The 22,802-nt window shown below is 43.5% G+C and overlaps 1 protein-coding gene across 4 annotated transcripts in view; it reads right to left on the reverse strand.

Moving 5' to 3' along the window:
• The window catches only part of LOC137334260 (contactin-4-like), a 1,825,202-nt gene that overhangs the window by 1,785,818 nt on the left and 16,582 nt on the right, over positions 1-22,802 (reverse strand). The gene's annotated exons all lie outside the window — the stretch shown is intronic.

Here is a 22,802-nt window from a genome sequence, read left to right on the forward strand (position 1 = left end):
GTGGGGGGAGTGGTGGAAATCATTAAGTGACATTTTTTTATTCAGCTCGACTTCATTTCTGTCTGATAATTTAACAACATAAACTGATAGGATTTGTGTCATGGTTTGCTTGTTTATTGATGCATTTGATGATTATTGGCAGACACTTCATGAAGAAAAGATGCTTTCCCATCAGGACATGTTCAGTCAAAATATACTGTGAAGGGCAACTACGTATTGAATTCCCATTAATTTCACTGCAAAACCATTGTTTGTATCCTTTTGAGTTACATAATTTGCCTTAAATATACAAATGAATATGTTGTAAGCTGTGACCAAATGCTGTGATTCTGATGAGGATTATAAAATGTTCAAATGTGTTCATTGTCTGACCCCATCTAATCTCCTTCATATATTTTAAGTCATGTTACCTAGAGACCGTAATTAATAAAATAGAATGACCGTGAAACTGGAAAAAAAGTGTATATTTAGATTCAATGCGTGAAATTTTCACCTTGAAGAAGAAATTGATCTGGATAAAGGTTTGTTTCCACGGGAGACTGATACTTAATTTAGCTCTGTAGTTACCCTGCATCAATTAAATGGACACAGGCATCCACTGTGAGTAAAGCACAGTGCTGGTAGTCATAGCATATACAGCTCTTAGCCTCCTTCAGAGATATCAAGTACCTAAAAGGACAATGTTAAATGTCCAAATCAGAAATATTTCACCACTTCCACAGATACAAAAGTAATACAATTGTTAGCATTATCAAACATGATAAACACAAATGACAACAGCACCGTATAAGATGGGTTCCATTTAACATTACAGCAAAATTCAATTTCCAAGTGCTTAGCAAAGTTACCCTTTGCAATTTATATAACAAGGCAAAAGGTAGCAATCACGCACTTCCAGTAGTAAGCCTAACTTAGATCATGTCAGCACAAGGGCATATGACATCTGATTGGATTCCAAAAGAACTGATGCATCAAAACAGCTTAATCACTGATTCAGGCTTTTGAAATCCGCTTTTCATAAGGCTTTGGTCGTTTGCTTTCTTCCTGGTCTGGTACCAGTCTTACCTAAATGCACTCCCTTTTGTTTCCAGCCAATACCTGTGGTTCAAGGGAGATGTTTAAGTTGCCATGATACTCGAAGAACAGCGGGGGGTTCCCTCGTGTCCTCAACCAACACCATCAAAATAGATTAACTTGTCATTCTTCTCATTGCTGTTGTGCACAAAATGGCTGCTGCATTCAGCGACATAAAACTGCACTCCAAAGCAATTCATTATATCAAAAATGCTCTGGGACATTTCTGACAAATATAGGGCACTAGTTAAATTCAAGTTCTTTCTTTATTGAGGTGCTAAAATATAACTTCAGGAAAGCTGACCATTCTTCATGAAGATTATGATCCCAATTAAAATTGTTCACAACTGTAAATTTTATCTACCTAACTTCGGGGACAATTTTAGCCCCATCTGCCCGGCAGAAACTAGCGGAAATTAGGCTGGTAGGACATTAAAATCGCCCAGGTCACTTACCCAACCTGGAGCTGCTGAGAGCTGATCTTACCCACCCAAGGCCGGCGGAATCCTGTTTAACATATGCACGTCAGTCCCAAACACGTCATCGGGACCCAACAGCAATTTTTACTCAGTATCCTGAGCAGGAACTGGCAGTGTGTTTCCAACCAGACCGACCCAGTGCAAAAAGGGATTGGGGACAGAAGAGGCCCAAATAGTCACGTTCTTATTTATATTTTTGCTTCCTTCGTGAGGCCAGGAGGAGAAGGCATGTTGCATCTCTATTTATGAAGGCAATGGCTACTCGGAGTCCAGGGGCTCGATTTTAGCACCCGCGATCGGGTGCGTTCCTGGCGGAGGGGCAACGAAAATCGGGGATTCCCGGAGTGGGGCGGGTCGGGTTGGGAGCCCGGCTCCAACCCGCCCCATTTCCGGGTTCCCCACTGACGCGCTGACATGCGCACGCAGCCCCCGCATGTGGGACACCCGCCGGCAATTTAAGCCGGCGGGGTGCCACTTGAGGTATTTATTTAGGTATTTCAGGTCGTTTAGAGACCTGATTAACGTGACATTTGAGGAGGGTTGGGATTTTGCAAATAACTGGGACTGTTTCCCGTACTGGGGGAAAAACTCCGAGTTCAAATGGACGTGTTGCAGCTGTCAGCCTGTGGGGGGGGGGGGAGGAGACCCTCACTCATTGCAGGAGGCCACTCTGTCACTTTGGGCAAAGTTTGGCCTCCACCACCCTCCACCTAACAATAAAATTCACCAACTTGCACACTTACCCCAGTGTCCAGACACATGTACCTACCTTGCGGACCCCCTCAGATGTACATCTTCCGGATGGGGGCCGCCGTAGCTGCAGTCATGACCTCCTCGGAGGGCGAACAGCATCACCAGCCTCGACGGCCACGCAGTCCACCTCTGACACGTGGAGCCCCACAACACAGTGCTGTGACACATCCACCTGCACAGCAGGAGGGAGGGCAACCGCAGAGAGAGATGCGTCGCAGAGGGCACTATCCTCGCCACAGGGTCCACAGACCGAGGCTCAGCTTCCTGGACCTCTCTGAGCAGCAGTGCATACGGAGGTTCAGAGTCACTCGACATGTAGTCGTGGACATCTGCAGCCTCCTTCATGCAGAGCTGCTCCCGGCTGGCCCGAGCACCATCTTCTTACCTGTCGCAGTCAAAGTCACCACTGCCCTCAACAACTTCTCCTCTGTATCCTTCCAGGGTGCCACCGGGGACATCGCCGACGTCTCTCAGTCGTCTGCACAAAAGAGCCCTGCAAATACACCTACACCCACTCTGCAGTGACACAATGGGTGGCATCAGTTGTGGGTCTTCATTGTGATCCTCAGGAAAGGGCATTATTGCACAAACCAGACAACATTCGCAAAGACGTGGCAGTAGTGGTGACAATATAATATGTAATGTGAGTTGATCAGAAATTAAATATAAGTAAAAACCATGACAAACCCTCAAACACCCTTGTGCATCCCCTTCATGCTCACGACACGTTTGCCTTACGCTTCCTACTGCACATATGTGATGCATGCCCTGTGGCTGCAGCACAGGTAGTGGCAGGTTGAGTGAGGCTGACTGTGAAAGAGATGCACGAGAGGGTGAGTATGAGACAGAGCCATGAGATTGTATGAGGATTGGGTTGAGTGTTAGTGGCGGGATGAGTACTGGCGAGATGAGTAAGTGCAGGTAAGATGAGGATGAGCTTTGAGTGGGTGTGAGGGGTGATGTGACAGAGTAGTGTTGGCAGTGCAGAAGGAGATGTGGGGTGGGGGCGGTGATGTGGCAGATGGAGTGTAGGAGAATGAGTAAGTGTACTCACTTTGGCTGACCTACTTAGGTCATTGCAGCGCCTCCTGCACTGTATGCAGGTGGGCGATATGTTGGTGGTGCAGGTGACCTCCTCTTCCACCTCGAGCCAGGCCTTCTTGGTGGCAGAGGCAGGCCGCTTCCTCCCGCCTGCCGGGGTCGGGGGGGGGGGGGGGGGCGGCGGTGTGGGGGTGGGTGGGGAAGATCTCTGTCCTCCCCCTCCTCCTCACCCCATCCAATAAGAGCTGGAGTGAGGCATCATTAAACCTGGGAGCAGCCTTCCCCCTGGGCTGCTCCATGCGGTAATTTTTCCTATTTCTTGCAGCATCAGTCAGTGGAGGACTGTCCCTTTAAATAGAGCTCCTCCAGCTGACAGACCTTACTGCGCATGCGCAGCCCGCCCACTGCGCAGCTCAGCAGCGGGGAACCCGGAAGACCAGGTAAGTGGATCCAATCAGCCTGCGATTGCGCGTGGGGCTGACTGATTTCACCGGGCGCGTTACCCACGCGCCCAATCGACCCCCCGCCACCATGGTAATATCAGGCCCCAGATAATGGTTGGAAAAAAAAATTCATGGGTCAAATTTTATTACCCAGTTCTATAAACACTGACAACTAGATGACAGAGTTCTAAGATCACCTGTGTTACAGGGATGCTTTAAAAGACTATTAGTGCAATTTTGGGCTGGCAGTTGTAGGTTTCCTACATTACAACAGTGACTACACTTCAAAAAGTATTTAATTGGCTGTAAAGCGCTTTGGGACGTCCTGAGGTCATGAAAGGCACTGTATAAATGCCAGTTCTTTTTTTAAGGTAGGCTTTTGCTGTGATCCTATTCGCTAGTCAAAACACAAGATCCCAGCATTACATTTCCAACCAAAATATTTCCCTCTGGTACCACCTGCAATTCCTCACCAATGAAAATAATGATTTCATTGCAACTTCTCACAAATTTAAAGTCAAAGCAACATATTTCCTCCATTTGTAATATCTCCCCAGGTGCTTAAATACTTATGAATCTTATAAATCGAAACAGCAAAAAAAATTCGATTCACAGATCTACATTGAACTGCAAATTAATTTAGGGTGCAGTTTAAGTGACCATTGTTATAAAATTGATAAGATTAAAGTTTATTTGATCACATCAAATTTAGCATACAACAGAAACCAGAAAAAAGCATCTCAGATCAAAGCAATTCATCCTACTCTGCAGTAATTTTGCATCCCAAGTCTGAAGATCATTCAGAAATTCAATCAATTGGTAACTGATGCTCAAGGCAAGAAATTAACTTTTTAATCCATGCATAGTGTGAGCAAGAATTAAAAATACCACCGGTTAAGAGCTCTGTAATATCACCTCAGGCCATTCCAATCATGCAGTCAGGATAATAATACCATAGAATGCAAGTTAAAAGAACTAAAATCAGGCTTAGGGATTGACTGTACTTTCACAACATGCAAATGTTTACGTCACAACAAATCCTACAGCTGACTGGTGCTTTTCAATCACAGCAACTTTTCTGAAGTCCAATACGCTGTTCAAGCCCGCTTGAAACCTTTACAAAGACTAGTGGGCTTATTCAAGAACATTTAGAAGACAAAATGAGTTGTTTGCTCCAGTCAGCCTTCCTTAAAATCCATAGGTAACAGGCAGCAGGCAGCAAAATAAAATTCATGCAAAAGGAAAAGTTGCTCCACCATTGTAACAATTCACCAATAATACTTCACTTCAACAGATAATGGTTGGAAAAAAAATTCAAGGGTCAAATTTTGTCACCCAGTTCTGCAAATACTGAAGCCGAGATGAGAGTCCTCGGGTGGCCTGAATTATAAGGATCTCCCAAAAGGAAACTGGTACAATTTTGGGCTGTCAGTTGTGGGCAGGTTTGTGGCAATGTTTTAATTTTCCAACAGAAAGATAAGCTGACCAAACATTGGAAACAAATCAGAATTAAGCAACCAAACAAGCTACAGATGAGATCATTGACATTTTATATGTAAACACATTGTAATACTGACAGATAAACCAATGAAAAAATAGCTCACTTTAATTTAAAACAATGGAATCCAAGATTGTTTGAGTAGGTAGTGGATTTGATGGTAGTGATGACCATGGCCAGGCATCCTGCTGCCAATTTTTGGTGCCAGTAATATGCTTGGAAATGCTTAGTAACAGAAATACATTGTGTGCTAGATCACAAATGCACAAATGGCTGCAGTGGAGACCACAATGCAGTGAACATTATCCAGTACAGTGACTGCAGCAGAATCCTCAGTGACCGATGAATGCAGCAGCATAGGAGTAGAATTTCACACTGTTTTGACAGTGACCAGAATAGACATGAAAGCAACAGTCCTAAACTACTCAAAGAACAGAGCTGATTAAAATTGGAGAAGTATTGCAATCAACACAAAGAAAATTTGGGTGGTTAGGGATTTGAGTCCATTGGTCTCGACCAAATGAATATCCACCTTTAGCACTTGCAAGCCAGTGCAGTGCAAAATATGAAACAAAATAGATTTAGAAATTTATTCTCAGATCAAAAATATGATGTATTTATTATATCTATGTATATACACGTCAGATCATGCCATTTTTGGATGATGGCAGCTTTTTGCGACTGGAAGGCTGTTTCCAGTGGGGTGACGCAGGGCTCGGTACTAGGTCCTTTGCTTTTTGTGGTATAAATTAACGATTTGGACATAAACGTAGGGGGCATGATTAAGAAATTTGCAGATGACACAAAGATAGGCCGTGTGGTTGATAGTGAGGAGGAAAGCTGTAGACTACACGAAGATGTCAGTGAACTGGTCAGGTGGGCAAAAGGGGCAAATGGAATTCAATCAAAGAAGTGTGAGGTAATGCATTTGGGGAGAGCAAACAAGGCAAGGGAATACACAATAAATGGGAAGATACTGAGAAGTGTAGAGGAAGTGAGGGACCTTGGAGTGCATGTCCACAGATCCCTGAAGGTAGCAGGACATGTAGATAAGGTGGTTAAGAAGGCATATGGAATTTTTTTTTTTAAATTCGTTCATGGGATGTGGGCATCGCTGTCTAGGCCAGCATTTATTGCCCATACCTAATTGACCTCGAGAAGGTGGTGATGAGCTGCCTTCTTCAACCGCTGCAGTCCGTGTGGGGGAGGTTCTCCCACAGTGCTGTTCGGTAGGGAGTTCCAGGATTTTGACCCAGCGACGATGAAGGAACGGCGATATGTACTCCTGACTTGTGCCTTGTCGATGATGGAAAGGCTTTGGGGAGACAGGAGGTATGCCACTCGCCACAGAATACCCAGCCTCTGACCTGCTCTTGCAGCCACAGTATTTATATGGCTCGTCCAGTTAAGTTTCTGGTCAATGGTGACCCCCAGGATGTTGATGGTGACTCTCTCGTTGGAGATGGTCATTGCCTGGCGCGAATGTTACTTGCCGCTTATCAGCCCAAGCCTGGATGTTGTCCAGGTCTTGCTGCATGCGGGCATGGACTGCTTCATTATCTGAGAGGCTGCGAATGGAGCTGAACACTGTGCAATCATCAGCGAACATCCCCATTTCTGACTTTATGATGGAGGGAAAGTCATTGATGAAGCAGATGAAGATGGTTGGGCCGAGGACACTGCCCTGAGGAACTCCTGCAGCAATGTCCTGGGGCTGAGATGATTGGTCTCCAATAACCACAACCATCTTCCTTTGTGCTAGGTATGAATCCAGCCACTGGCCAGTTTTCCCTGATTCCCATTGACTTCAATTTCACGAGGGCTCCTTGGTGCCACACTCGGTCAAATGCTGCCTTGATGTCAAGAGTAGTCACTCTCATCTCACCTCTGGAATTCAGCTCTTTTATCCATGTTTAGACCAAGGCCGTAACGAGGTCTGGAGCCGAGTGGTCCTGGCGGAACCCAAACTGAGCATCGGTGAGCAGGTTATTGGTGAGTAAGTGCCGCTTGATAGCACTGTCGATGAAACCTTCCATCACTTTGCTGATGATTGAGAGTAGACTGATGGGACGGTAATTGGCCAGATTGGATTTGTCCTGCTTTTTGTGGACAGGACATACCTGGGCAATTTTCCACATTGTCGGGTAGATGCCAGTGTTGTAGCTGTACTGGAACAGTTTGGCTAGAGGCAGGGCTAGTTCTGGAGCACAAGTCTTCAGCACTACAGCTGGGATGTTGTCGGGGCCCATATCCTTTGCTGTATCCAGTGCACAAAGCCATTTCTTGATATCACGTGGAGTGAATCGAATTGGCTGAAGACTGGCTTCTGTGATGGTGGGGATATCGGGAGGAGGCCGAGATGGATCATCCACTTGGCACTTCTGGCTGAAGATGGTTGCAAACGCTTCAGCCTTGTCTTTTGCACTCACGTGCTGGACTCCACCATCATTGAGGATGGGGATGTTTCCAGAGCCTTCTCCTCCCGTTAGTTGTTTAATTGGCCACCACCATTCACGACTGGATGTGGCAGGACTGCAGAGCTTTGATCTAATCCGGTGGGTGTGGAATTGCTCAGCTCTGTCTATAGCACGTTGCTTCCACTGTTTAGAATGCATGGAGTCCTGAGTTGTAGCTGCACCAGGTTGGCACCTCATTTTTGGGTATGCCTAGTGCTGCTCCTGGCATGCTCTTCTACATTCCTCATTGAACCAGGGTTGATCTCCTGGCTTGTTGGTAATGGTAGAGTGAGGAATATGCCAGGCCATGAGGTTACAGATTGTGGTGGAATACAATTCTGCTGCTGATGGCCCACAGCACCTCATGGATGCCCAATTTTGAGCTGCTAGATCTGTTCTGAATCTATCCCATTTATCACGGTGGTAGTGCCACACAACACATTGGATGGTGTCCTCAGTGCGAAGACGGGACTTCATCTCCACGAGGACTGTGCGGTGGTCACTCCGACCAATACTGTCATTGACAGATGCATCTGCGACAGGTGGATTGGTGAGGACGAGGTCAAGTAGGTTTTTCCCTCGTGTTGGTTCGCTCACCACCTGCCGCAGGCCCAGTCTGGCAGCTATGTCCTTCAGGACTCGGCCAGCTCAGTCAGTGGTGGTGCTACCGAGCCACTCTTGGTGAGGGACATTGAAGTCCCCCACCCAGAGTGCATTCTGTGCCCTTGCTACCCTCAGTGCTTCCTCCAAGTGGTCCTCAACATGGAGGAGGACTGATTCATCAGCTGAGGGAGGGTGGTAGGTGGTAATCAGCAGGAGGTTTCCTTGCCCATGTTTGACCTGACGTCATGAGATATCATTGGGGTCCAGAGTCAATGTTGAGGACTCCCAGGGCCACTCCCTCCTGACTGTATATCATTGTACCGCCACCTCTGGTGGGTCTGTCCTGCCGGTGGGACAGGACATACCCAGGGATGGTGATGGAAGAGTCTGGGACATTGGCTGAAAGGTATGATTCTGAGAGTATGGCTATGTCAGGCTGTTGCTTGACTAGTCTGTGGGACAGCTCTCCCAATTTTGGCACAAGTCCCCAGATGTTAGTGAGGAGGACTTTGCAGGGTTGACTGGGCTTGGTTTGCCTTTGTAATGTCTGGTGCCTAGTGTCCGATGCCAGGTGGTCTGTCCGGTTTTATGCTTATTATGATTTTTTTTCGCGAGATAGTACAACTGTATAGCTGGCTAGGCCATTTCAGAGGGCAATTACTAATCAACCTCATTGTCACATATAGGCCAGACCATGTAAAGGCATTAGTGAACCAGATGGGTTTTTACAACAATCCGGTAGTTTTATGGCCACCATTATTGATGCTAGTTCTTTTAATTCCAGATTTTATTTAAGTTAAATTCCCTAGCAGCCGTCATGGGATTTGAACACATGACTCTGGATTATTAGTCCAGGCCTCTTGGATTACCAGTCCAGCCACATAACTACTATGCTACCTTACCCGATGCTTTCCTTTATTAACCGAGGCATAGAATATAAAAGCAGAGATGTTATGCTGGAACTGTATAAAACACTAGTTCGGCCACAGCTTGAGTACTGTGCACAGTTCTGGTCATCACATTACAGGAAGGATGTAATTACACTCGAGAGGGTGCAGAGGAGATTTATGAGGATGTTGCCAGGACTGGAGAATTTTAGCTATGATGACAGATTGGATAGGTTGGGATTGTTTTCCTTGGAACAGAGGAGGCTGAGGGGTGATTTGATTGAGGTGTACAAAATTATGAGGGGCCTCGATAGAGTGGATAGGAAGGACCTATTTCCCTGAGCGGAGGGGTCAATAACCAGGGAGCATAGATTTAAAGTGATTGGTAGAAGGATTAGAGCAGAAATGAGGAAAAATGTTTTCATCCAGAGGGTGGTGGGGGTCTGAAACTCACTGCCTGACAGGGTGGTACAGGCAGAAACCCTCAACTCATTTAAAAAATACCTGGATGTGTACCTGAAGAGCCGTGACCTGCAGGGCCACGGACCAAATACGGGAAAGTGGGATTAGGCTGGGTGGCTCGCTTCTCAGCCGGCGCGGACACAATGGGCTGAATGGCCTCCTTCTGTGCTGTAAATTTTCAATGATTCTATGATTTATCCAAGAATAAAACTGAACCACCACTCTATGTTGGCAAATCAAGTAATTCCTTGCTCTGATACGCTTTCCTCCCTTTGGAGGGGTGAGACAGGAGAAAGAGGGGTATGGGAGAGGAAGAGAGGTACGGGAGAGAAAAAGAAAGAGGGGTAATGGGGCGGGGGCAGTGGGGGGGGGGGGGCGGAAAAGAGAGAGAGAGAAAAAAAAAGTGATAAGCAGTATCTTTTTGATTCCAAGGTGATATGGCCAGTGGTGGATATTGAAACCAAAACAATCTGCTCTGGAATTGATCTGCAGATAATCTTGCTCCAGCTAATCTTGCAAGCCAGTGTTTTAAGGGTGAGGATGGTCATAACTAGATAAGGAGCAAGAAGATTAAGTGCTGTGTGACACGTTCTAGTTGATTTAACATCACTAGTGTCCATATTCTTGGCTCTCGCTACGCTCTATCCAAATTCTCCATGTTTAGATAAGTCGAATGTATCCTTATGAGGAGAGTGTGCACCTTATTAGGCAAAAGGAAACCACTTAAACAGATCTCAGGCGTTTGGATTAGAGAATCTTAAGCAGGGTTCAATGCATGTTGGACATCTGGCTGATCAGGAAAAAAAGGTTCCAACAACCAGACATTCGAGTGTACCACTGATCTCTTCTGTTTTCCAAATTGTATATGTCCATCTCCTTTCTCTCCTGCTTGAAGCGTTAAATTGAAGTTACAAATGGGGTGACCATCCAGTTTTACTCTGAACAAATTAGTTTATTTGAGGCAACATTTAATCCTGGTTCCAACTGGAATTCATTGTACATAAAGTTTTTAAAGCAGCCAAAAATGGCACATATTTGAACAAAGTTGGGAGCAAAAAGGAGGGATGAAATAACAGATAATCCAGTCACAAACCAAGATAACGGAATGAATAACCTGCAACTCGCTTACAATAAATGTAGGAAATTACTGGGCAATATAAAAGATCATCCCAGTGAGAAAATTAAAGAAGAATGAACTTGCACTTATATTTGCAGCCAATGAAGTACTTTTGAAGTGCAGTCACTGTTGCAATTTGGCTGCTGCATTTCCGACATTCCATACAGCAAGGTCCCACAAACAATAATGAGATGATGACCAGATAACCTGTTTTAGTGATGTTGTTTAGGGATAAATATTGGCCAGAACACCAGGGAGAACTCCCATGCTCTTTTTCTAATAGTGCCAAGATCAGCTCCCTCCTCCTAGGACCATTTGGTGCTGCAAATGGCTGGCTAGATTTAAACGTGGCCCAAACCTGAAAATAGTTCAGGTCTCCCAAGGCCAAATTTGGGTGGGTGGCTCAGCTATTCCGGTAACTTTGCGTCCATTGCGAGTGGAAGTCAAAAATTGCCCCCCAAGATGTCACCGTCTGCTGGGGGGGGGGGGGGGGGAGAAGAGTGGGGGAGGATGGAATGCTGACATGTTGGGGCTCAAAGAAAGCCATTTCAACTGGAAGAATACACATCGATATGTCTAATGTACACAAAAAATGGATTCCAAATTGATTCAAAAGCTCCCCAGGGACATCAAAATGCCCAGATTCACTGTGCGATCAGAGGTGAAAGTGCTAAGGACAATGGCTTTTACAAACCAGTTCCTCGATTTAGTGCAATGATTAGACAGCAGAACAGATACATTTAATAATATGATTACAGATGGTTTGAGAAAACATTTCTAAAACAGTACGCTATTGGTTATTTGGCAATGTTTTTATCCCTCAGGACAGCCCTAGATCACGTATGATTTGATATTTATAAAATGAGGTAATTGCACCCATCACTAAATGATTCAATAAGGAGGTAATGAGGTGACAGTCTGTTCTTCGGATACAAAGAGAAATCACTAAGATGCATCAAACTGTGATCTAGTCTAAGCTGTGCTATAATATTGGGCAACTAGAAACAGACGTGGCAAGATGCAATACATTGTTAAGCCAGTAGTAATTAATATTGGGATTCCATCAATTGCTCAGCTGGTTAAATCAGTGAGTAGATGAGCTCGACAAACCGGGTTCAATCCACAGTTTGTGCTGTGCTGATAGACAGGGTAGCAGCCCGAGAGTATCCTGGGCTCGGAAAGGGGGAGAAACAAAGTCTCAAGCTTTCTGCTGCTGACTGCTATCATGTTACCCCTCCTGAAAGTGTACACGTGCAGCATTCAATGAGGACGGGATCAGGTTCAGTTGTGTTGCAAGCCTCCCCCCTCCCCCCCCCCCCCTCCAGGTGAAATAACTTGCCAACGCTCACCGTCTCGGCTCACACATGAAGAATGGCCAATTTGGTAACATACGAAGTTGAACAGCCCCCTGTGGAATCATACTCCAGTGAGAAGTTGACACATTTAGGAGAGGGGGAAGGGAGAAACTTGGCCGAAAAAAAAATAAGGGATACACATGCTTCAAGATTCATGTTTGTTTCAGCAAAAGAGATAAATTTTATGTCCGATATCCATGCTTTTTGATACTACTTGCAAAAAATAGGCTCGTACCCTATACATGTCTCATTTGAATTTTAGAGATAATTGGTTATTACCTCAAGTTCACTCACTTATAGAAAAAAAAATGCACTTAACGATATGTTCCTGCATCACAGATTGGCTGATGGTAGGCACAAAGCTAAACGTATGCTTATTCAAGATTGCTGCCGAGAAGTACAATAAGTTTCATAGCAATCGGCACTTGCTGTACCAGATATTTTAAAATCTGCTTACACTGCATTTTCAGCAGTAAAACATGCATGCTAAAGAACTTTTTTTTTAAAAAGTCACACCATCACAAATATCTATGTTAAAAATTTAAACAGGAAATACTGTAAGCTGCACGAATCTTGTGTGGCAGTTGATGCTGACCTATCACAGACTCTGGCCTGTCCCTATCTCTGATGGCTTCAGAATAATTGTAGACTTGAAACAGTGCACGAGTAAATCAAGGCTAATAATCCAGAGAATGCGAGTTCAAATCCCAACATGGCAGTTTGAGAATTTGAATTCAGTTTTTAAAAATCTGCAAAGAAAAAGCTGGCATCAGTAAAAGTGACCGTGAAGCTGTCGGATTGCCATAAAATCCCAAATGGTTCTTTGGCGGAAGGGTCAAGAATCAGAGGAGGTAGATTTAAGGTGATTGGCAAAAGAATCAAAGGCGACATGAGGAAAAACTTTTCTTTACACAGCGAGTGGTTATGATCTGGAATGCACTGTGCGAGGGGGTGGTGGAGGCAGATTCAATCGTGGCTTTCAAAAGGGAACTGGATAAGTACTTGAAGGGAAAAAAATTTGCAGGGCTACGAGGATAGGGCGGGGGAGTGGGGCTAGCTGGATTGTTCTTGCAGAGAGCCGGCACAGACTCGATGGGTCGAATGACCTCCTTCCGTGCTGTAACCATTCTATGATTCCAATGTCCTTGAGGGAAGGAAAGCTGCCGTCCTTACCCAGTCTGGCCTATATGGGCTATTGTCTTAACAGCCCTTTGAAGTAGCCTAGCAAACCACTTAGTTGTACAAGGGCAACTAGAGATGGGCAATAAATGACGGCCTTGCCAGTGATGCTCGCATCCAGAGAATGAATTAAAAAATACAATCGGATTCAGATAAAGAGAGAGACAAAAATGTAACATTTTTGTCAATAATGGATTATGTTAATGGAGTCTTTCTTTCTTGTTACACTACCAGGTTAGAGAAATACATATCAGGACAGGGCAGATATAGTGTAGTTCAGGAAAGCTTTGATATGGAAATTTGTACTGCTGTCATTGTTCTTGGATGGAAACACATCTCATAGGCTGTCTAAATTGCTTTGGGACAGATTTATCTGTTCCGAGGCAGGAGCCAAGCCATTCAATTCAAATACAAGTATCATGCGGATTGAAGTATAGATTTGATTGCAGCTCTACGAGAGATTTTTTGAAAAAATGTTTGTCCTAGACTATCTTCAAAGGATTCTGAAAGTATACCTTGGGCTGACCTGTTTCAAGTCTACAATTATTCTGAAGCCATCAGAGATAGGGACAGGCCAGAGTCTGTGATAGGTCAGCATCAACTGCCACACAAGATTCGTCAGGGTCCATGTTTCAGCACCCAGTTTTGCTAGCATTAGTGCAGGAGGAAAAACTCTGTTGTCTTCCATGTCCAAAGGATGAATAGTGAAGTCTGTAATTACTGCAAATCTACTGTTTGTTTTTGCTACCGTTCATTTATCTTTTCACTGTTCAATATATCTGTCTCATATTTTATAGCCTGAACCACAATCCAACAGAGTGCCTTCCAAAGTCAAGGAAACCAAGCAGTGGTAAGTAATATATTACAGTGACAAGGGTTTTCGATTTAACCCCAAGACTCAGTACAATCATCTCATATAAAAACTCGAACCCATGATAGAGAACCCACATTATTTTTCCAATACTGATAGTTATCCCATTGTGTATTTCCTGTGGTTTCTAGGTTTCACCATTTTGCTTACAATATTTCAACTATCTCACCACAAAATCTGAATGTGTTTTTCAATGCATTTGTTCAGCTGTTTATAAAATCTTGAGGATGTGAAAGGCACTATATAAATACAAGTTATTTCCCATACGTAAACTCTATCAATGAGCCCTCACATCTCACACCATTTTTTTTGTGGTTTTGCTAATTTAGAAGGTACTATTTCTTGAATATGTAAATTCTAATATTCCCATATCATCCACTGCCTATAAGGGCTCAGAGAAGACCAGATTTTAGAAAGATGAATTGTAAACAATTTTACAACACCAAGTTATAGTCCAGCAATTTTATTTTAAATTCACAAGCTTTCGGAGATTTTCTCCTTCCTCAGGCAAATGTTTCAAGAGCTCCTTGAAGCCTACGCATTTATACATATAGAACAATACATGGTGTTTACAGACTGCCCCTGCAACTGCCCGTTGCCAAGGCAATCACCGTGTTCAGACAGAGAGGTGTCACCTGCAGAACCCCCGAATACACATTCAACAAAAAAACAAACAGGGAAAAAAAACAGAGAAAAAAAACACAGAGAGAGGCAGAAACATCCGGAAGGCAGAGAGAGCCAGCAAATGACCCATTATATTAAAAACAGATAACATTTGTTCGATGGTGGGGTAACGTGTAGCGTGACATGAACCCAAGATCCCGGTTGAGGCCGTCCTCATGGGTGCGGAACTTGGCTACACATCATGACTAGAAAGATGAAGACAGAGATAGCTGAGGTGAGGTGGAAACAGAAAGTGGCACACAGGTGAACAAGGTAACATCGACCTGAAAGGTCAACTCTGTTTCTTTCTCCACGGATGCTACCTGACTTGCTGAGTATTTCCAGCATTTTCTGTTTTTATTTCAGTTATACCAGCTGTTGGACGGCCTGCCAAGGAGTTTCAGCACGAAGCTAAAAGTTTGGAGGAGTCCACTTTCAGCCTTTGTGATTAATGTAAGGAATCTTACAACACCAGGTTATAGTCCAACTGTTTTATTTGAAACAGTTTGTGATGTCATCTTGCATGGCATCAGCACTCTACCTTGGGGCGTGTGTTCACCGCAGAGGATGCTGCAGCTGGGGCCTCACAAAGGGAGTCAATGTCATCGGCCTTTACAGCTTTCGTGGAAGCTTAAATGGCTGTCATGCATACGGTGGGCTCAGTAGGCAGAGACAGACATCCATCATTGACAGATTGGTGCAGCAAATGGATAGTGGCTTTAAAGGATTAACTCATCTTCCGCAACCTTGGCAACCTATTGACCTGAACTGAGGTTCTGACCCCATATCCTCTCCATCATAAAGACTGCCTACTTCCACCTCCGTAACATTACCCGTCTCCACCCCTGCCTCAGCTTATCTGCTGCTGAAACCCTCATTGATGCTCTGGTTACCTCCACCTGCTAAACGTGAGCTCATTCAAAACTCTGCTTCCCGTATCCTGATCCGCACTAAGTCCCACTCACCCATCACCCCTGTGCTCACTGTCCTGCACTGACTCCCGGTCAACCAGGGTCTCGATTTTAAAATTCTCATCCTTGTATTCAAATCCCTCCATGGAGTCATCCCTCCCTATCTTTGTAACCTCCTCCAACCCTACAACCGTCCAAGAACTCAGCTTTCCTCCAACTCTGGCCTCTTGTGCTTCTCCCACTCCCTTCACCACACCATTGGTGGCCATGCCTTCAGCCCTCTAGGTCCGGAACTCTAGAATTCCCTCCCTAAACCTCTCTGCCTCCTTTAAGATGCTCCTTAAAACACACCTCTAAACAAGCTTTTAGTCATCCATCCTGATATCACCTTCTTTGACTTTGTCAATTTCTGTCTGATTACGCTCATATGAAGTGCCTGGGATGTTTCCCTACAGAGCGGTGTCCTGAGTTATGTTTTCAGGGGGCTATCCCTTGTCCCCAAGCAGCCATTCTTTCCACATTCCTGGAAGAGTCAAATATTGTTGCGGCGGGTGGGGTGATGATGTTTGAATGTAGCTGGATGAAAGCATCATACAGCTACCTGGGTACCTTGTATAATCCTGTTTCTGTGATCAGACACTAGGTGGACATTAATGCAGTGGTAACTTTTTCTATTCACAAATGATGCTGGCTAGTGTTCTGGTGTCCTGATAGCAATATGTATGCAGATGATGACACCCTGGACAGGAGGGAAGCCAGCCACTGCTGCAAACTCCTGAGCTCTCTCATGTTGACTGTTGAGGTCAGTAAGGAAGGTGATGTACTCCTGAGCCCTGGCAAACAAGGTATCGGTGACCTGCTTGATACAGCTGCCATTGCAGACTGGGAGATGTGGCTGATGTCACTGTAGTAGACTGTGGACTACAGTGACTTCCACAGCTGCTGGCAAAGCATGCCCTGGTCCAGCAGGCAGCAGAGGTTTACATCAGACTGCCTGGAAAAGCACAGTCTCCTGAGGCACTGCTCTTCAGATAGATCCAAGAAAGTGACTCTTGGCCTGTACACTCTGTGTGCTTGGGTATGGCCTCCTCCTCACCTGCCACCATCTGATGGGCCTAGCTGGTGCTGGTGAATGAAGCTTCCGCCACTGCTCTTCACGCTCCAAATGTACCTAGCAATAAGAGCACCCATGTCAAGTACAGAATGCCTACTGAGGGTAATATGGCAAAAAAAAAACTACAAAAGAAGCAACCTGGAAGCTGGAAACTCTCCTGGCAAACCAGATAGCAAAATGATCCTATGATCCACTGACCTGCAGCTGAGTGCCCCTTTAAATACAGCTTCAGTGAGTATGAACCACCAATTCTCAGGTTGGAAAATGGGTAGAAGTGTCCCGAAGGGTTCTATCCTGGGATCACTTCTGTTCACTGCGTACATCAATGATTTGGATCTAGGGATGGAGGGAGTGAGGTCCAAGTTTGCAGACAGTACTAAGACAGAAGGCACAGGGGGCGATAACGGTCTGCACAATAGCGCAAAACTGGCTCATAACGAATCGGCAGCCCGTTTCACACCCTGTCCAATTTTCTTTTCTATTGACTTCATGGTCTCAACCACCTCCTACGGCAAAGCATTTCATGCTCCCAACCACGCTCAACTAAACACTCTCTTCACTCTCTGTGATCATTTTAAATTGATAAGCCCTCATCACTCGAAAGGAAATAGTTTTCCCTTATTCACCTGGTCAAAACCCTTTATTTTTTTTTAAAAACCTCTATTAAATGACCTCTTAATCTTCCATAGTCCCAGTAACACTAATCTCGCCTTGTAACTACAAGTTTACCTACCCTGGCATAATTCTGGTACATCTACACTGTACACCCTCTATGACTTTAATGTTCTTTCCAAAATAGGGCACCCAATATTACACACAGTACCCCATTTGTGGCCTAACCATTACTTTGTACACCTTTATTAAGTCTTTATTCTTGTACTTTATAAAACCCAAAATGCCAGTGTTCTTTTGTATATCTTTATCTGCCTAGACTTACAGTTACTGGGAATTATATATTTGAACTCTAGGTGTCTCCGTTTTTCCACACCCTTCTATGTCTTTCCATTGAGAAGATATTCCTTTTCCTTCCTCTCAAAATGTATTACCTCACACTTAAAATGGATCTGTCTGTCCATTCTACTTATCATTTCTAAGAAGTACACCTTGAAAAAACGATTGTCCACCATTCTTCAGAATGACACAAGTATTTCCTTACACCATTCAAAGTCTTTTTATTGTTTTGCATTACTGGAAAACTCCTTGCACGGTAGTTTTTAAAAAAAATTCTATCAACCCTCTACAAATGCTGCACGGAGACAGGTTTCATTGAGATGAATACAAGAAAATGCAGAACTGCTTTAAATGGATGACCAGAAGGGCAAAGAAAGATCTGGAGAAAACATATAGCAGCAGAGGTTAAACATAACAGCAAAAAATTATTTCAACACCACAATAATAAGAGGGCAGTCAAAGAAGAAGGGAAAGTCCTTTGATATAAATGAGATGGAAGTCCTAAACAGGCTAACAAGTACCCAGGGAAAGATGGTATTTATCCTGGAGTACTGAAAAGAGACAAGAGCAGAGATTTGTGGGGCATTGATGACCATTATGAGGGAGTTACTAGATACAGGCAAAAAATACAGCTTCAGTGAGTCTGAACCACCAAGTCTCACAACAAGGATTGAAGCAGATTAAGGAGAAGCCCCACCATCACCTTCTCAGGGCAACTAGGAATAAATGCAATCTCGCTCGCACTGCTCACATCCCAAAAACTATGTTTTTTTTAAAAAGCAAAATCATAATTGTAACCATTGTTTGCAAATATAAATATTTATATAAATTTACAGCATGCTTTGTAAAAAGAAAATGGAAGTCTTCATCAAGCTTGCTGCCTTGAACTTGTACTTTAAAAAAAAATTGTGCACACAAACCTCCACGCACTTACAGCTCCTTCTAGTTCATTTCTGATGAGAGGACAACTACTTTAGAATCATAGAATCATAGAAGTTTGCAACATGGAAACAGGCCCTTCGGCCCAACATGTCCATGTCGCCCAGTTTATACCACTAAGCTAGTTCCAATTGCCTGCACTTGGCCCATATCCCTCTATACCCATCTTACCCATGTAACTGTCCAAATGCTTTTTAAAAGACAAAATTGTACCCGCCTCTACTACTGCCTCTGGCAGCTCGTTCCAGATACTCACCACCCTTTGAGTGAAAAAATTGCCCCTCTGGGCCCTTTTGTATGTCTCCCCTCTCACCTTAAATCAATGCCCCCTCGTTATAGACTCCCCTACCTTTGGGAAAAGATTTTGACTATCTACCTTATCTATGCCCCTCATTATTTTATAGACTTCTATAAGATCACCCCTTAACCTCCTACTCTCCAGGGAAAAAAGTCTCAGTCTATCCAACCTCTCCCTATAAGTCAAACCATCAAGTCCCGGTAGCATCCTAGTAAATCTTCTCTGCACTCTTTCTAGTTTAATAATATCCTTTCTATAAGAGGGTGACCAGAACTGTACACAGTATTCCAAGTGTGGCCTAACTAATGTCTTGTACAACTTCAACAAGACATCCCAACTGCTGTATTCAATGTTCTGACCAACGAAACCAAGCATGCTGAATGCCTTCTTCACCACCCTGTTCACCTGTGACTCCACTTTCAAGGAGCTATGAACCTGTACTCCTAGATCTCATTGTTCTATAACTCTCCCCAACGCCCTACCATTAACGGAGTAGGTCCTGGCCTGATTCGATCTACCAAAATGCATCACCTCACATTTATCTAAATTAAACTCCATCTGCCACTTTGTCAAGTTCATGAAAATCATTTTTATTTGTAGATGAACTAATTCAATTGACACATGGTTTCTTACAGACATGCAAATAATTTCAAGCATGACCATTTTTGAAAGGGACTCTGCCTTTGATAAGGGGAATATGACACTTAGAAGTTTTAAATCTGGTGAAGCATTAAGTTATTGATGTGACAAGATAATATTCAGGAACAGGGAGAGAATGCTTCATAACGTCTCTCCAATCCACTTCGACCAGAATGAGGGATTAAAATATCAAAAAGGTATTGATTACAACATAAACATCATTTGTTGTAAGCATAGACACATCAGTGGTATTAAGAAAACAGAACTGCTGCTTTTTTGAACATACTTGTGATACAACAGTGACACTGCAGCGTTGCTATAATTCAAACAAACACAACTTACAGCTCCCTTATTGGGAGAGGGCACACACACACACACGAAACCCCTCTCAATGATCCTTACTACATCAATGCGTGTCCTGGCTCTTCTCTTCCTGATATTTATGAAAGGAAGCAACTGCAAGTATTAGCTTGTTCAAAGTTTCAGCCTCGACCTTCCATTTATCATTTTGCTTATTGGCAAGATATTCCAGATTCCATCTGCTCCAAAAGTCAACTTGAAGGAAATAAAATTTACAAGCAAAGTACCTTGTACTGTCCTTCATCAAGTTTCTTTCTACTAAACTGCACAGTGACTGCAATTTGTACTGTATTTTGGAACAGGAAGGGAAGGTGCAGGTATTTGGGAAGCAGAATGTTAGTTAAGTTCAATTGAAGTCAATGGAAAAAATGGGTTTTTAAGGGTAATTGACCCCCCAAAAAAGGAGAAAATTCAAGTCAAAAATCAGATGACAAAACAAATGGCCTGATGGAAGAAATAAGCATTTTGTTGCTGGGGAAAAAAAGCAAAAACTGTCATGTGGTTGTATAGATATTTTAAGATGTTTGGATTTCTTAAAAAAAAAGATTTTGCAGAAATCTCATCAATGTTCCTTGCTATAGAAATTAAAGCCAATTGATTTTATAATAGTTCTGTAACAATGCAAGCTGATTTCAACCCCCTACAATGTCATGTAAGTTCAAACAAATTTGCCAATTTGATGTGAGGGAGGTTGCTCCTGCATCTTGAATAAGGATTTAACTGAAGAAAGAGCTAACTGGTTCACCGCTATCAGAATTGTAAACCTATCTCACTGGTCACTAGGAGCCCCTAATTATGACTCAGCATCTAGACTTGAGTGGCACAGAATTCCAGCTACGCATGTGTATTATAACAAACAATGAAAATCAATGAAAATTTAACGCAACCCTGAAATGACTCATTCAAGTGGCCATTTTTCACATCAAAGCCAACATTATGGGAATCTACTTGATCTTAGCTAGCATCACAGCTGAGCCTAATTCTGTCCAACATCCAGATGCATGCAGTTTACTGCAGTGGTCCCTGGATAGATGTCACGATCAAGAACTCTGGCTGACTTTATCCCTCCCTACAGGTTACCAAGGGTAATTGCTGCCCTAGTTTAAAATCAGCCAAGTCAGCACAGACCATAGATTTGCCCAGAGACCTTCTGGATGTGCATTGGCTCAGTACCAAGCTACACAATGCATTCAACCACAAAGCTATTGAGAAGCCTCGGTGTGCTTTTTCTGGCAGTATGACTGCATCTATTTTCTTCCTAATCTCCTGGATACACAGTTCCTAAAGTTGAAAGATAACAGAACCAGCACCCCTCTCCACCAATGTTGCACCACTGTAGACCATGTTTCAAATACCAGAGCACCACTCTCTATAGTCAAAACAAAAGGAGTGGCACAAATCAAACAAGAAAGGTGTCATTGTCCTGCTCAGACCATTGCTACATTAGCAGTAAATTTGTTTTGGGTCAACAATTAGTGTTGTACTTATCATATGTTTAACAGATTGGTGGCAGGTATGTAAAGTTCTGATGAACCAACACCAAGTCCAATTAATTACTGTCAAGCAAGAGCCTGGATTCAAAAACCTTTCCTTCCCGATCATACCAAAATTGCATTGTTTAAACCAAAACTGACCAGAATTTATTTATTTTAATACTCACAGGAGTTTACATTTTCTAAAGTTTCAATGTTATCTCTACTTGCTACTCCTTCCAAGCTCAATTCCATTCATTAGTCAACTTTAGAGTAAGCTCCTGGCTACAGGCACTCCAGCACCCAACTAAACTTCAAGTGTCAATGAGCACCAATGGACACCTCCTTAAATTAAGTAATCTCTTGCATTTCTTCAACTGAAACCACATGTTATTCCTAATCCCTCGTTACATCTTGAAATATTTCCACACCCCTTCTCAACTATCAACTCTTTCTCACCATCAGTCACTGCTGGAGGACTCTCGGCCACTTCTGATGTTTCACCAAAAGAAAAGAAAGACTTATCACTTCTCAATAATGCTTCAAATTAGTTAAAAAATACCCTTTAGTGCAGCAACTGTTTTTACCGAGGCAAATGCCACAACCATTTCGTAAATAGCAAGATTCCATAATTAATGAGGTAATGGACTAGCTAATATGCTTTATTGGCAGAGTTGGTTGGAAGAAGCATCTTGACCAGGACATCAAGTAAGCTATCTGTTCTTCTTTAAAGGATCTCAATTGAACACTTCGTCTGAATGACAGCACCATTTGACAATGGACATTCTCTGAGGACTTCATTGGGTTGTCAGTCTAGATTCTGTGACTCAAAGATGAAAATGCCAGCACTGAGCCAAGCTGACACCTAATCCAGTCTCCCTTTCAGTAGAAGTTGCATCCAATTAATTTCCTTATGGGGCTTACATGCGTCTCACTAAACTCATCTGTAGTAACAGTCTTTCACTTTATTCGTGATTCCTTATACATGTAACAAGTAAAGCCCAGACAATTTCGTACAACATGAGAAAAGACTAAATTAGCTGAAGCAGACCTTTTCTTGATTGTTGCAAATCACTGAAATTCGGCATTCACTCAACAGTTTGAGATTTTATACTGGAAGCCACCGAATTCACTCGGTAAGGAACCTGACCTTTACAAAACAGGTTTAATTTGCCACATAAGTACCCAAATCAAACTTTATGCTTCACACGGCAACACATTTGAATGCCGCACATTT

This window comes from Heptranchias perlo, chromosome 17, assembly GCF_035084215.1.
Source record: "Heptranchias perlo isolate sHepPer1 chromosome 17, sHepPer1.hap1, whole genome shotgun sequence".
Lineage (NCBI taxonomy): Eukaryota > Metazoa > Chordata > Chondrichthyes > Hexanchiformes > Hexanchidae > Heptranchias > Heptranchias perlo.